Here is a 15805-nt window from a genome sequence, read left to right as displayed (position 1 = left end):
CGTTAGGCACCTTTATTGCATCATTAAGACAATCTTCAAATGGAACATTCTATCGAGTTCTCCAGTCAGCCCCTTGAAGTTCAAAGCTGTCTCCATTTGTGAATCTTCTTTTTCCTCCTCAGCACTAGCTCCTCTTCTTTCAGCTTCTCCACCTGGAATGGAGCTATATCATCTTAGTCTTTATGATTTTTGTTTTCTTCGTCCCTCTTTTCCTCTTGCGTCTCCTTTGTCTCCATCTTTGCATTATTATTACCATTATTAATTATTATTTGCTATTATTAACCAAACCTCACAGATCGATTGTAGTTTAAGCAGAGTCCTGGGAGAGGCAAAGAAGGTGGGAGAGATGGAGAAGCCGAGAGGCAGCGGTCTGGGGTGTACATTATCAGATTGGCAGCCAAGTTGTGAGAAGTAAATACATTTCAGAGGAGATTACTTGAACTTTCTTTTGGGACAATTTAGTAACAGTAAGGATGATGCATTACTTCTGCCCTGGCTTCTAGCCAGACCAGCTCTGGGAAGTGTGGTCAGTCTCTCTCACTGAACTTAGCATCCGGAAATCAGGCTAAACCAGATGAAGAGCTTCCCTCTGGCCACTAACCTATTTGCAAAAGAAAAGAGAGAGTGAGATCTCCATTGTTGGAGATCATCAAATAAATCATGAAGCCTTTTTCTGATCATTAGGAAGTCCAACATCCCAAGACCCTCCCGGTCACCTGCAGACACCCCTTACATGTGCCGACCCTTCTCCATCCATAGGGCAGCTGTGTGCAATGGCCAGGCTCCCCTATGCAGGGGTGGGAGGGTCAATCCTGCAGGGTTCAATAAGCCGAGTGTATGTTGGGTTGCACCCACCAGGGAGGGGGTATCTTTTTTCTAAATCATACAAAGGCATCTTGGTGTGAACCAGAATGAGTCCATTCGTCCTCCATGCTCTGTAGGGAAAGCCATCTTACAGAAACCACTTTCTCCTTGCTCCTTCCTGGGCATGTTTTAAACCATCTGGATATTGTTCATTTTTCCTCTCTTCCAGGCAGCATATGTAGTGGATAAAGTGTAACCATTTGGATTTAGACTGAACTGAGTTTGAATCCTGCAGCTGCCCCTTGCCATTCAAATGGCCTTGCAGAAACGACATACCTTCCCTGCACTTCACCCTCCCCATTTGCAAAACGGGCACATAATAAATGTTCTTGAAGGATACTTTTAAGGATTAGAAATAGTAGAATTCATGTACTCATTACAAGAATACAGCCATTGATAGTCAGCAAACCACCCTGGAAGAGAAAAATACCTTTCTTGAAGTTTCTAAGAAGAAAAGAAAATCTGTGCCTATCATAAACAAACTATAGCAACTTGCGTGGGTTTTTAGAAATTGTTGTTGCATTTCACATGAAAGTAATCTGCATATATAAATATTTATATTATCTTTAAAAAAAAAGGGTTGCCTTGGTGGCTCCTGGGTTGGACGCCTGCCTTCGGCTCAGGTCGTGATCCTGGGATCTGGGATCAAGTCCCTCATCGGGCTCTCTGCATAGAGCCTGCTTCTCCATCTGCCTGTGTCTCTGCCTCTCTCTCAGTCTGTGTCTCTCATGAATAAATAAATAAATCTTTCTGAAAAAAAAAGATTCATATTCATCAAATAAAAGTGTTGCATCTTCTTTTTATAATAATGCACTCATCCTAGTCTACTAAGTTGAAAGAAAAATTCAATTTCCATTTTCTCGGATTTATTTGTTGCTTTTCAAGGGAAACGTATAGCTCAAAACTAAGTAAATATCTAGATCTTAGAGGTGTGCCTGTCTCTTACAGAAGTCAACATGACGAACCAAGGTAAAGTGTCTGCAAATGACAAGTGAATCAGAGGTACAGAAACAAAACACAATTGCCTGAGTAGCATATGACCACGAGAACCTCGGACCTAGGATGAGAAAAACACGTCAACACCTCGAACTTTCAAAATGGGCCTCAGGATTCATTTGTCTAGACAGTGGATTGAAGTGGTGGTTTCAGTTCATTTGGTTAAACATTAGAGCTGAGAATGTCATCGTGATCATGTGGCCCAACTCCCTGGTCAGAAAACCACACGGCCTCCTCATGCAGCAATGCTGACGTCATAGCCAGGTTTTCTGATGCCTTGACCACTGGAGAAGTCACTATTTAATCTACAAGGATGTGAAACATTTTCCTAAGAGACCCACATGATTCTGATGCTATAGGGAAGGAACTTTGGGTCTTTAATCTTCTTGGTCTGCACTAGCTCCGATTATACTCTCCGGCCCGAACAGGAGAGGCAATGTGGCAAATCAGGGGAAAATGTTACCTGATTGATGAGCTTTCCCTCCAGTTTTCTGCAGGCCTCGCCATGCCTCTGTGCTACTATGGGGCTGCGCACAGGGCAGGAATTCAGGCTCTGTGCTCAAGGAGCAAACTCCGGGTATGCCCTTTCAAATCTTACTAACTTAAAAGTAATGACGATGAACATGATGTTTTCCTGATTAGCAAGGAAAGAGAGCAAAAAGAGGGAACGATATACATAAGTGGACAGATCAGGAACTCAGAGATTGGGAAGAACCTTCTCTAGTCTTGGCCTTACCACCACCGATCAGATGGCCCAGGACAATGACTCTTGCTGAACTTTGACTTTTCTTGATTAGGAAGTAGCATAATACTGTCTATTTCATAAAATTTTATGAAGGGTTGGTGATAATATTTATTAATTGCTTGACATTGTACCTGGCAGGAGTTCAATGAATAATGAGGGAGACACGAAGAGAAGATATTGTGGTTACAGGTGTCCTGTTGGCTTTCAAAGAACAGTGTGCATAGTAGTATCCCGGTCTTACAACATCGTATTCTGATACCCTGGACACATCCCCACAGCAAATCAAATCCTGCACATATGTCCCGAGGCTTCCTAGGAGGCATCTCGCTCCTCTCAGCTTCCGGCCTTGGCCTGTCTACTCTTCCTCTCACCGCCCTCTTGTTTCCACCTGCTCAGCTCCCTGAGCCTGTGCACCCTGCTTGCCACCACTCTCAGGGGAGAACGGCCGTGGCTCCATCCATTCTTGGTTTGGGAGACACTGTGCCCCGAGACCCTAGTCGGGAGGCACAGGTCTCCATGAGGGGCCCAGGCCAGGAGAGGCTTGGGGGAGCGGCCAAGTATTGGGGCAATACTCAAGCGACTACTATTTATTAGGCGTCCACCAGGTGTAGGCACTGAGCTAAGGGTATAAATATTCTTACTTAATTCTCATGGCAGCCAACGCATTAACCTCCCCACTCCTGGGAAATTGTGTCTTTAGGAGATTAACAGAAGTCTGACGTCATTGAGTTAATAAGTGATGAGGCTGGGATTCACGCCCACAGCTGACCAGCTCCGGTTCTCACACATTCTCCCCCAGCAGTGGGCCTCCTCTGTTTTCTAGGACTTGATTTCTCTTCCAGGCAACGTATGACAGCTCTAGAAGAGTGGATTGAATGATGGGCCCCAAAATATGCCCACCGGGCCTGCAGATCTGACTTTATTGGACGACAGGCTCTTTGCAGATACAACGAAGCTAAGGTTCTCGGGATGAGATCATCCTAGATTCCTTGGGGAGTCCTAAATCCAGTGACAAATTTCCTTGTCAGAGAAAGGCAGAGGGTGACAGGAGACTGCTGGGAGAGGCGAAGCCACACATGCCCCAGGTGACGTGAAGACAGGGCAGATGCTGGAGTGAGGCAGCCACATGCTGGGGACCACCTAGAGCGCCAGGGCAGTGTGGTCCTGCTCATGCTGATTTTGGACCTCTGGCCTCCAGCCTGTGCCAGGATACCTTTCTGTTGCTCTAAGGCACTGAGTTTGTGGCAATTTGTTACAGCAGCTGCAGGGAGCTCATACGCGTGAAAATCAGAGTCCGCCACTGCCTGTGCTCCACGTTCTTAGCCACAGTCCAGGAAAGGAGAGCCCCCAACCCCTCAGGCTGATCGCTGAGCCCCCTGTTGTGTCATGGGCTTTGCTGCCTGAAGACAGAGCTTCCTGCAGCTGGCCCTGGAGAGGGGAGCCGGCCCGGCACCGCGTGGCCAAGATGGGACACATCTGGGTTGTCCATAGTTGCACAGACTCCTCAGGGCGAACCAGAGGAAGGGAGCCACAGGAGACCTGGGGAGAGGGACAGCATGGGACAGTTAGCCAGCCCCTTCTGGATCCTTCTCTGAAATGGCAAAGCCCTTCCCCTCCTGGGATTTGCACTCTGGAGAGGCCCCCTGCCTTTGCTGTTTGGTGGGGGGTTCCCAGCAACAGAGAGCCTTTTCTATCAAAGTATGTCTCGGGACCCCCAAGGCTGCCTGGGTGGCTGGTACCATCCTTGCTAGAAGGATCCACCGCTCTCTGGCAGAGAACTGCTGAGAATCCCTGCGGAATGAAGCCCCTCCTGCCAGGGCTTCTTTATTTCTCCAAATGCACAAGGGAGCCCTGTTCCCAGACGTGGGGCTCAATGCTGGCTGCAGCTGAGCGTGGCCCAGTTCCTCGGCAACCACAGCACGTAGGGCCCGAGTTTCTCTGTAATGTGCGTGCTTACACGACCTGGTCCTAAGCGTTTCTGTACGGTGAGAGCAGAGGCACCCCTCCCGGATCTGGACTCATCTTTCCTTTTTAGAGCTCTCCTCTCAGTCCCGTGAGCCCCTCATTCAGGCTGACAATAGCTCTGGCAAGAGTGAGGTGGCAGCAGGGAAGAGCCACAGTTTAATAAAGCCGGGCCCAGGCCTCCCACTATCTACACTTAGGGCTCTAATAAAACCCTTTCATTGCTCCACGGCTGGTTTCCACTCGAGCGTCTGTGGACGGCCTTCCCCACTGAAAGGATGCTTTATTTGCACTGTGGACACGTTTGAAAGCAGTCCCAGACTTCAGCCACCCTTCTGGGGTTAGGGACGGGAGTCAGGTGCAGGACTGCATCCTGAGAACCCAGCCCCCAGCCCAATCAGGTGACACGACGTCGAGGCTAGGAGTTTTTAGGGCGGCTTCTGCCCGAGTTCACCTCCAGCCCAGAAGTCCAGGTGGGCATCATCCCTATCTGCAAACATACCCAACGTGTTTCTCCAGCTTTCTTTTCATGTAGAGAAAGAGTCTTATTTACTCTCCCCTCTGAAATCATGTCATGGGCTGGGAAAGAGCCCCCACGGAGGCGTCCCATTCTCCAGATCCCACCGTTTCATAGAACTTTATAGAATGTGAGCCAAGAGCTTTCATCACCCTTGTGTATTTTACTCAGTGAGTTGCTTGTGTTATTGCTATGTGTGTTTTTATAAAGTGTTTTTTATAAAGTGTTACTTTTTTTAATTACAAAGTCATTCATGACATTGATTAAAAATTCAAGCATTCATGAAATGTTATAAGTTACGGACTGAAAGACCCCCATAATCCTACCCTCTGGAGATCTATATAACATATGCATGTGGGTTTTGGGTTGTGTTTTGTTTTGTTTTTTCATTTTTTCCATCTTATTCCTGAGGAAAACAAAAAGATGGCTGCCTGGTTGGGAAACGGAAAGGAAGTTCACAACAGAATCAGATAATTCTCCTTAGCACACCATGCTGAGTCTCTGTCCCTGCAAATGGGGACACTTCTAACTTCTGTAACAACTTTCTCGAGCAGATAGCACCTATATTCAGCTGGCAGGGCTCCCACAAGTCTTAGCTGTTGTGAACGAAGGACAAAAGGGTCAGTGTTCAGATGTGTGCCACACTGGGGACACTACAAACTGAATTATGTCCCTCCACCAGAATTCATATGTTGAAGCCCTAGATGCAGTGACTGGAGATAGAACTTTTACAGAAGGAATTAAGGTTAAATGAGGTCATAAGGGTAGAGTCCTGATCCTACAGGACTAATGTCGTTGTAAGAAGAGACACCAGAGAGCTTGCTTACTCTCAGCTACATGAGCACAGAGCAAGAAGAGAGGCCATCTGTGAGCCAGGAAGTGATCTCTCATCAGAACTTGACCATGCAGGCACCCTGATCTCAGACCACCAGCCTCCAGAACTAGGAAAATAAGTATCTATCATTTAGGCCACTCAGTCCATAGTATTCTGTGTTGGTGGCCTGAGCTGACTGAGACAGAGGGGAGGGAAAGCATTGCCCCCAGCCAAGCTCTCTCCCATCCCTACCCCTGCCCCATTATTGGTACATTCACATTTTTTTCCCTGCTGCACCTCTAACACCCCCAGGACTCTGAAAATGGGGCTGGGAGCAGCAGCCTCCTCTCCCAGATGTGTGTCTTCACTCAATCTCTTTCCTCCCAGCAGGACCTCCTGCTTCTGCTTTCTCTGCTGCAGCCCAGATGGTCCCAATGTACTACTAAACTTGACCACAATGGAAGAGAGCCTTGGGTCATAATCTGGCCACCTTTGAACTAGATTGACTGTATGTTTCATGCTTTCAGCCAGTTTAGCCCAGATATAAATTCACTCGCGAACACTGAAGCCTCTGATGGCCTTGGTTTAAGGCCTAAAAGTTCTCCTACTCTTGCAGGTATCAAGCCTGCTCTAATCATTAATGATTTAACCTCTCGTCCTCCTACCTGTGGACTCCAGGTTGGCCTCAGCAACTTCGGATCACACAGACCCTTACAACGAGGCTCACATGTAATTCAAAGAAGGAAATGAGCTAAATCCCAAGAAGCCTTGTGGAGTTGACAGGAAGATCCCTAGTTTTTTTTGTCAATCTCCAGCGAGCATGTTATCAGTACCACCTGGTGTGTTCCAAGATGCACAATATCTTTTTGACGTGGTCATGAGAGGGAAGAAGGCCAAGCTCAGGAAGCTGAGTGACAAGATAAGACTGCCCCCTAAATTGGTGCTTCTTGGGCTTTTCTGCTGTGACCTACCGGAAACAGACTATGTCACCCCCCAGCAGCATGTGTGTACACACACAGACACACACGCACAATTTGAAACAACTCTTTCACAAAACAATACCTACCTTAACTGCCTGGCATGCAGTCTGATACTACCTAGTTTAGTCCACCCCTATTTTATGAAAAATCTTGGTGGGAAAGCAAATTGACAGGACACAATTTTATGTGTTCATTTGACTGGGCTGAGAGGTGCCTAGATAACTGGTAAGACATTACTTCTGGGTATGTGCATAAGAGCATCTCTGGCACAGATTAGTGTATGAATGGGTAAACTGAGAAAAGAAGGTGGCCCCTCACAAATGCGGATGTGCATCACCCAAAGGCTGGAAGCCCAAATAAAATTTAAAAAGCAGAGGAAGGACAAATTCTCTCTCTCTGCTTGAGCTGGCACGTCCACCTCCTGCTCTTGGATGTCGGTGCTGCTGGTTCTGGGCCTTTCTGCACTCAGGCTGGGACTTACACCATTGGTTCCCTGACCCACATGTCTTCGGACTAAGACTGAATCATACAACCACTTTCCTGGCTTTCTAGCTTGCAGACAGCAGATTGTGAGGCTTCTTGGCCACAGCCGCACAAGCCAATTCCTATAATAAATATTCTCTTTCTCTCTCTCTCTCTCTCTCTAAATATATATAAATATATATATATATAATTTATATAATTATATATATATATTTGGTTCTATTTCTCTGGAAAAACCAAATACAATTGATTTCATTCATAGACAGCAGCATTTGTTAGTATTTGCAAGGATGTGGAAAGAATCCACAGCTGCATGGACTTGGATGAGTGCTCTAATGCCTGTGGTCATTGAGGACAATACTGTTTCCTTCACAAGGTTGTGAAAGCCTTTTGGGAGACAAATTACATCAACTACTGAGCGCTGCTCCCTGCAGACAGAAAACGCCTAATGAAATAGTTATTATTAGTAACAGACAAATATCTAATTGGTGATTTGGGCATTTGTGGTGTGCCCGTCCCCGAGGCCCTGAGCCGTGCCTCGCCTGCTTTTTCTGAAAGCTGGTCAGTCCCATGCAGTGGGGTAGCCAGTAAAGTCTGCCTTAGCTGGGTCTCTGTGATGTGGGCTCCAGGATGTTTATTAAGAATGATAAGTGGAAAAAAAAATGATAAGTGGAGCATCATTCATTTCAGCTGGTCAGTATGATCATCCAAGACAGACTCAGAAGCAATGTGGGTCTTTTCTCTGCTCCCATTTGGATCGTTTTTCGAGTGACATGATCTTGTCGGGACGGGGCAGCAGGATCCTGAACCTTCATCTGTCTCAGATGCTAATAATGTGCTCTGTGAGCTTATACAAAACATTTCCTTTTTCTGCGTCTGTTCTTGCAAGAATAGGAATTATAATACCTGCCCACCCTATCGCACAGACAGGTTGAGAGGCATGAGTACATTTAAAAGTACAGAAAGAGACTTTGAACTGCTCACAGATAGGCATATCGTCAATACAAAGGTTTTAGCAGTTATTATGACTGTCTTTCTTTCTTAGGTGTTCCATTGTAAAGATTTCTGGTTGGCACTTCATCTCTCTTTTTTTTTTTTTTTTTTTTTACTTTTTAAAGGATAAAATTCATTTCTAACTACCTTTTGAAAGCCAATGTATGCTTTGGCCATTTGATTAATAGGAGTGGGGCAGGCCAGCTTCCCAATCTAAGCGCTTTTGAATAATTCAATGCCCGATATTAAAAGAGGAGAGTTGCTGCCTGACGCGGTTTACTCTCCACATCGTGGAGAAAATTCAGCTGCCTTTCCACCCAGACGGATGCCTGGGCCTGGCTCCTTCGCCTCCACTCTCTCCTTCTCCCTTGTGCAGAGAGCCCTAGCAGCCCCACGATGGCTCTGCACCTTGTGCATAAATATGAGAAAACAGGGCCACTCAGAGCCCTGGGCCGTACCTGGGGCTCAGGTTGCAGACCCCAAGGAAGAGACATATTTTTCTAATTGGTCTGTGTAGAGCAGTGCCTTTTGAGGATCTATACAAAGTTGCTCCATAAACGGACAGAGGTCAGCTACTGAGTGAAGACGAGGCCGGCCAGCATCTCTGCACAGACTCCCAGGGTACGACCACAGTGCCCTGCAGACACCTGGATGGAACTGACCACAGGTGCTTCCCAGTCCCCAGGGAAAGAGGGCTGAGCTATGGTGCTGGCTCCTTCAGGAGCACTTGTGCCTTGTACCAGGGGTGAGGCTGTGGCCTCAGGCATGGGACCCATGCCCGGGAGGCCAGGGCGCGATGGGGGGGGGGTGGCCCAGCTCAGCCTCCCAGATGACTTGAAAGCTTTGATTTATTTCAATGCGCTCATTTCAAAGCCTACTATGTCGCCTACATGACACCTGTGTGTCTGCTCCATGCCACGGTCACCAGAGGGCTCGCAAGTAGTGGACTCCGGCTTCCTTTCCTGGCCTCTCCCTGGCCGCCTGTACCCCTTCCTATTCCCCACCCTCTGCCACTTCTCTGCCTTCCACCTCCCCAACTTCCTGGCCTCTCCCCCCTCGCCCAGGCCTCTGGAAGGCACAGCTGTGACCGTCTCTTCACCGCAGTATTCCCAGGTGCTTTATCCTTTAAGCTCTCTGGCTTTCTTTCTTGTTTACCCACTTCCTTCACACCCTTTGAAGAGCATGATAAGTAAAAAAGTAGAGATTGGTGGCTTTTTCTTCTTTCTTCTATCTCAAGCGCTTCAAAGGCAAACCCTCCCGACTTCACCATGTGCTCCCAAAATGAGTCCAGGGGTCTTCAGGGTCATACAGATGACGATGTTGGTAATGGTGTCACTGGGCAGTCCCTGATGGTGGGACCCCAGATCTGGCTGGGCCGTTCCAGGAGCTGGTGGTGAAATTGAATTCACACTAACCTGACTTGGGAACAGGAGAGTCAGTGCCGGGATTAGGCATGGTTGGCATCTTAGTCTTCAAGATCCTATGTTCTGGAGAGTATCTAAAAGTCTCCTCTTGTAACCGAGTCCTTCTGTGTTAAAAAAAAAAAAAAAACTGTCTTATTTTACAACTAATTTATCATGTTTTGCTGTGACCTCATTCATCAGATTGTGGAGATGGAGAGGGACATTTCAGCCCAGGTAGCAATGACCTGTTTCACCAGAGTGTAAACTTCTAAGGGCAAATGCTGTTCTTTTTCACAGGTGTCTTAGCAGTGCCTGGCCAGCACCCAACAGCCTCTCAGTAAATGCCTGGAGAATAAGTCAATGAATGAATGAGTGAGTGAGTGAGAGTGAGTGAGTGAGTGAGTGAATGAGTGAGTGAATGGGTGAATGGGTGAGTGAATGAGTAGGTGAATGAGGGAGGGAGTGAATGAATGAGTGAATGACATGTGCTTAACATGGTGCAAAACACCATTGCTTACCATGAGGAGGAGGCTGGAGCCAGTGACGGAAGCCACACAAACACACACCTACGTCTGCTATAACTCTTAAGATGGTGTATGTGTAAAGTCTTACGGGAACATGAACAAGGAACAGTAAATTGAGTGGTGTGCAGAGCAGGGGGGAGAGTGGGGGAGGCCTGAATATGCCATCTTTTCAAGTCACACATAAAAATTTTCACTGAAAGAAAAACATTTTAATTGGGGGATAAATTATTTATAACGCAATTCTCAAAATACAGTCAAAATCCAGAGAACCAACCATATGCCAATCCGTGGGGAGGGGTGGGGGGGGGGCGGAGGCTGCTCCTTATAGCCACAGGCCTGGCCGGCAGTTGGCAGGCCCTCATGGCCAGCGCCGGCCAGGCCAGCCTTGCCACGGGGAGCTCTGCTCTCTGTGACCAGCTCTCCCAGGGGGGAAATACACTCCACACCACCTCTTCCCTTTCCTTTCTCCTCAAAACTGTGAAAAGACTCCAAGAATCAGCTTTGTTAGCCAAATAGGTGTGCTTGCATTTTCTTTGATTCTTGTTGGAGCCTATGGTAACCCAAAGCATGGGAATCACTGCAGGATGCTTAATAAAAGTGACAATCATGGGCCACCTAGATGGCTCAGTCAGTTAGGCATCTGACTCTTTATTTTGGCTCAGGTCATGATCTCGGGGCCCTGGGATCCAGCCCAGTATGGAGTTCTCTGCCCTCAACGGAGAGTCTGCTTGAGATTCTTTCTCGCCCTCTTCCTCGACCTTCCCCTGCACTCTCTCCCTCTCTCTCTCTCTCTCTCTCAATAAGTAAATAAAACCTTTTAAAAAAAATGACAGTCACTGGGCTTGACCCTAGACCTCCTGAGTCAGAATCCCTAGAGATAGAGCCCTGGGAATCTGCATTTCATGGACTAAATGCCTAAATAAAATTTTAAATTAATTGATTTGAGAGCATATCCTTCTAGTCCTTTTTCTCTGTATTCCTATTTAAAGACACACTTATAAAAGGATATGGCATTCCATTCTATTTCTTAAACATAAATTAAGTGGTATTGTTCTACGCATGTCATTCAGCTCCTTCCTTTTTGACTCACTGAGAGCAATCGCTGGATGTTTTGTGTCCGTGTATTGAAGCCTACAACATTCTTTTAAACTACAGCTAAGTATCCATACCGTGAATATGTTATATTTTATTTAGCTGCCAGTGAACGTTTCAATCGTTTATAAGTTTTTTTTTCTGCCTTGCAATTGCAAATTTGCAAAGAATGCATCCCCATGTATATTGGTGACTGTTTCTTTCGGGTATTGGATTCGTTTGCTAAGGGCTGGCGGAGCAGAGAGCCACACACAACAGAAGCTTTATGTCTCACGATTCCTGAGCCGAGAAGTCCAAGATAGAGGTGTCAGCAGGGTCATGCTCCTGTGGAAGGCACCAGGGAAGGAGCTTGTCCACACCTCTCTCCTAGCCTCTGGTAGCTCCTTGGCTTGTGCTAAAATAACTCCAGTCTCATGGTGGCCTCCTTGTACATGTGTATCTGTGCCTTAATTTCCCTTTTATAGGACACCACTCATACTCAAGTAGGGGCCTACCCTACTCATCTTAAAAAATTACAACCACAATGACTCTATTTCCAAACTTAGGTTACATTCTAAGGGGCTGGGGGTTAGGACCTCAGCCTTTGCATTTTGAGGGGGTCACAACTCACCTCGTCTTAGTCTCTAAACTCCTGTAATCAAGCACCCCTACCAGCAAAACGCATCTTTGAGCAGGTACCAAAAATATATGTGCATTTAAATATCTGTAAATGATGTGTACGTGCTTTTATACCAGTGTGTGCATTAGCAAACTTCCTTAGGTCAGTTGCCCAGGAAACAGAAAATGAGGCCCTGAGGTTTGCACGCGAGAACTTTAGCAGGGAGAGTAGGGTAGACCAACAGATGGTCAACTGCAATGTAGTTACTTAGAGTGCTCAGTTGGTCCCTTGGGAGTTCAGGAGCTGGGATGACCCTTTAGAGCCATCTAGAATTGAGGCAAGGGACGACGCTAACCCCCATACCATAACCCCTCTAATGACGGACAGGCTTCAGGTACATGTTGCCCAGGACACTTGGGAGGCCACTTCCCTGGTCAGAGGGGAATTCTCTAGATGCTCAGCCATGAGCCTTTGGCGGCCACATTCCTGCCAGCCAGGAACCAGTGGCCTTGCCCTTTCAGGGCACCTATTCAGTGCTCCTTAGCATCCTCCACAAAAGAGACTCTCATAAGAAATTTAAGAGGATGGTATAAAGTTAAACATAAATAGAAGTTATCATGCCTTCCTAATAATGAGTCATGCATGTCCTCCGAGATACACAGAATCCACTTTCTAGACCACTGTTGGGTCATGGAAAATATGCATCTTAAATTCTAATAAAAAAATGACAACTGTCTTCCTAAGTGGCTGTCCCATGTTACAGTCCTATCAGGAGTATATAACAGTCCTCATTTCACTTCCGCTTGCCCTTAGCTATGCTTGATATCATCAAACTTCTTAAAGTTTTACCATGTTGGGTTTTTTTTTTTTAATTTTTTTTTATTTTTTCCATGTTGGGTTTTAGAACATCTCTTCAATTTAATACGTATTTCCCTGATTCCTAGAAATGTTGAGGCTCTTTCTCTTTCATGGATTATACGTGTATAAACTTTATTCCTCATTCTTTTTCTCACTGCTTCATGGGCATTACTTGTATCTTTGAATATGAACTTTAATTCATTCTTAGGCAGAGTAAAATCTGGTAGCCACACCTCTATTCTTTCCCTCTCTAGTTATCTTCCTGTTTTTAAGGGATAAGTATCTCTGTAAGACTAACCAGAAGCTCTGGTATTACCTTTTTGGAGCTGAATGACTTGGGGTCCTGTTCTAGTACTGTCACATACCAGTTATGTGGATGCAGGTAGTTGATTTGATCTCTCTGATCCCCCGTTTTTTCATGAGAAAAATGGGAATAATCCCAATTCCCAGGGTTGTTTTGAGATTTAATGACATTAAGTATGTGAGAGTCTTTATCATTATGGGTTTTTTTGGTCTTTATTGTAAAGATATAAAAGTCTCTATTCATTCCCTCCCCTCAGCCTAGGATTCATTCATTCATTTGTTACTCACTAAATAATAACTTATTATTGCTAACCACCTGCTGTGTTAAACATTGATGAATAATATGGTTCCCATCCTGGAAGAGAGCAATGGGGAAAATAGATATATACTTTTTTAAGAGCTTACCTGGGGGCACCTGGGTGGCTCAATCAGTTAAGCATCTGCCTTTGGCTCTGGTCATGATCCTGGGGTCCTGGGATCGAGCCCCACATTGGGCTCCCTGCTCAGTGGAGAATCTGCTTCTCCCTCTTCCTCTGCCTCTGCCCCCTACTTATGCTCAATCTCTCTCTCTCAAATAATTAAATAAAATCTTTTTTTTTTAAGACCTTACTTGCTAAGGATAATGCAGAAACTCTGCATTCCTTCTTCTAGTGTTTCACTCTTAGAATCAAAGGAAGCTACTTCAATCTTTCCCAGATTCAAGCTGGAGGAAGAGAACTGTATTTACAAATGCCCTCAACGCCATGATGAACCAGAACTTGACATTCCTGATCCATGCCTTAGGCCTGCTATAAAAGGTGTCAAGGGAAGTCCTGACTCTTCTTGCACCTTCAGTCTTCTGGAACAAACAGTTTGTGCAGCCTAGCCATCTTCCTGGTGCTCTCTTTTTCTCTCCCCCTCTCTTTCTCTGATTTTCTGCCAGTGAGAGGGTAAAGACAGGCACTGGTTATGTCCAGGTAGCTGGTTGCTTGAGGAGATCTACATGTTCTGCAGGTCCTGTCACATCTTTCTCTCTCTGGGATGAAGAGGGGACAGATTCAGCATCGAAAGGAAACCATGTTTTCCATGGTTTGTCCATCCTTTAAGTTAAGATGACTTTCCCATTCCTTTACTGGTCTTTAATGAGTGCTCCACTGGTTATAACAGCACAGTCTGTTTGAGAAAGGGTGAGAAATTCCATGAAATTGAAGGTTCAGTAAAGTCAATTGGGTGAAAGCCCCAGAAAGATAGGTTCCAACTCAACAGGGGATGCATTTGCACACCAGACCTTGTAGTAGCAGAAATCAAAGTGTTGAAAATAGGATAGCACCATGTCTAGATTTAATTTTTCAGAAGGTGAATACAGTATTAGTGTAATGGAGTGACAAGTGGCAGGAAGCTTCTGAGGTTGACATATCCTTTTCCCTTCCCCTGGAACCCCTTCTCTAGCTCACCATCCCCTTTCCTTATCTCAGCAATCCCAGGAATCCCTGAGGTACAGTGCAAATAGGCCTGCCAAACTCTTGATTGCTATCTAGCCATAAAATTAGAAGACATGGACATACTTACCAGGAAATCACATATATAACAAACTGTAAGGCAAGAAAAGAAGTATAGAAGCTGGATGTGCCTATGCAGAGTGAGTTCCATTTTTCTGATGTCTTTCACACATGCCCTTTGCTCACAGTGGCTGAAGCTAGACTGTGCTGTCCAGGCACCACCCTGGACTATCTCCCACTTCCCCCAGCCATGCTGTTCAACTCTCTTCTGAGACTTTGCTTTCTTCTCATTTCCTTTCCCTATGGCCTCTTCCACCCTCCCCCCCCCCCATTGGCATATAGCTTACCGTTTAAGATGTAGGTTTTATCATTAATTCACATATAGTAAGGCCAACAGATGAGGAGATCCCTGCTATTGGACAGACAGCTTGTTACAGTTCCCTGGAGGAGGCGGCATGTCATGTCACAGAGTGAAGACCAGGGGAGGCCAAAGGAGGAAGTCACCGAGGTCTGTTGGGAGACCAAGAACAAAGGGAACATGTGGGCATAAGCCTTTTTTGTGGTTTCTGCCAGGAGAAATGGGTGAGGCAGGGTAAGCAGGTTTAGCAGGTAAGCAGGCTAGTGGGAATAATTTCAGTGGCCTCCAAGGCATAGGTTCTGTCCCCAGCTGTTCAGCACCCAACAGTCTTAGCCAGTTTGAGCTGCTATAGCAGAATACCATGGATGGGGTGGCTTGAACAACAAACATTTCTTCCTTACAGTTATGGAGGCTGGAAATCTGGGACCAAGGTGCCAGCATGGTTGGGTTCTGGTGAGAGCCTCTTCCAGTTACAGACTGCAACTTCCCATTGTGTCCTCATAGAGCAGAAAGAGAGCAAGCCAGCTTCTTCTAAGGGCACTAATCTCATTCACGAGGGCTCCACCTTCATGACCCCATTACTTCCCCAAAGTCCCTCCTAATACTACCGCATTGGGTTTGGAATTTCAGTGGGTTTTGTGAGGGCACAAACATCCAGTCTATAGTACTGACCATAGGATCCTGAGGGCAAGTGGAGAGTGGCCCACAGTGTGAGAGCCCCATAGGGGACATTGTTGGGGGTGTGGTCTCTGGGCTGGTTGGTTTGCAAGTGAAGGTGTGCTTGCAGGTTGAGTTCTTTACTCTCTGCAGAAGCTGACTAGTCCTGGGAGGAGCAGT

The 15805-nt window shown here is 46.2% G+C and overlaps 1 long non-coding RNA gene across 1 annotated transcript; it reads right to left on the bottom strand.

Moving 5' to 3' along the window:
* Positions 1-13779: 13779 nt before the first annotated feature.
* Positions 13780-15428, bottom strand: LOC111093970. The gene is made up of 3 exons (XR_005384157.1): positions 15370-15428; positions 14958-15120; positions 13780-14284 (listed from the first exon to the last, which is right to left on the bottom strand). It is a non-coding gene; the product is annotated as an uncharacterized LOC111093970 (long non-coding RNA).
* Positions 15429-15805: the final 377 nt, after the last annotated feature.

This window comes from Canis lupus, chromosome 35 (assembly GCF_011100685.1).
Source record: "Canis lupus familiaris isolate Mischka breed German Shepherd chromosome 35, alternate assembly UU_Cfam_GSD_1.0, whole genome shotgun sequence".
NCBI classification, from domain to species: domain Eukaryota; kingdom Metazoa; phylum Chordata; class Mammalia; order Carnivora; family Canidae; genus Canis; species Canis lupus.
This window is presented reverse-complemented; position numbering and strand designations above follow the sequence as displayed.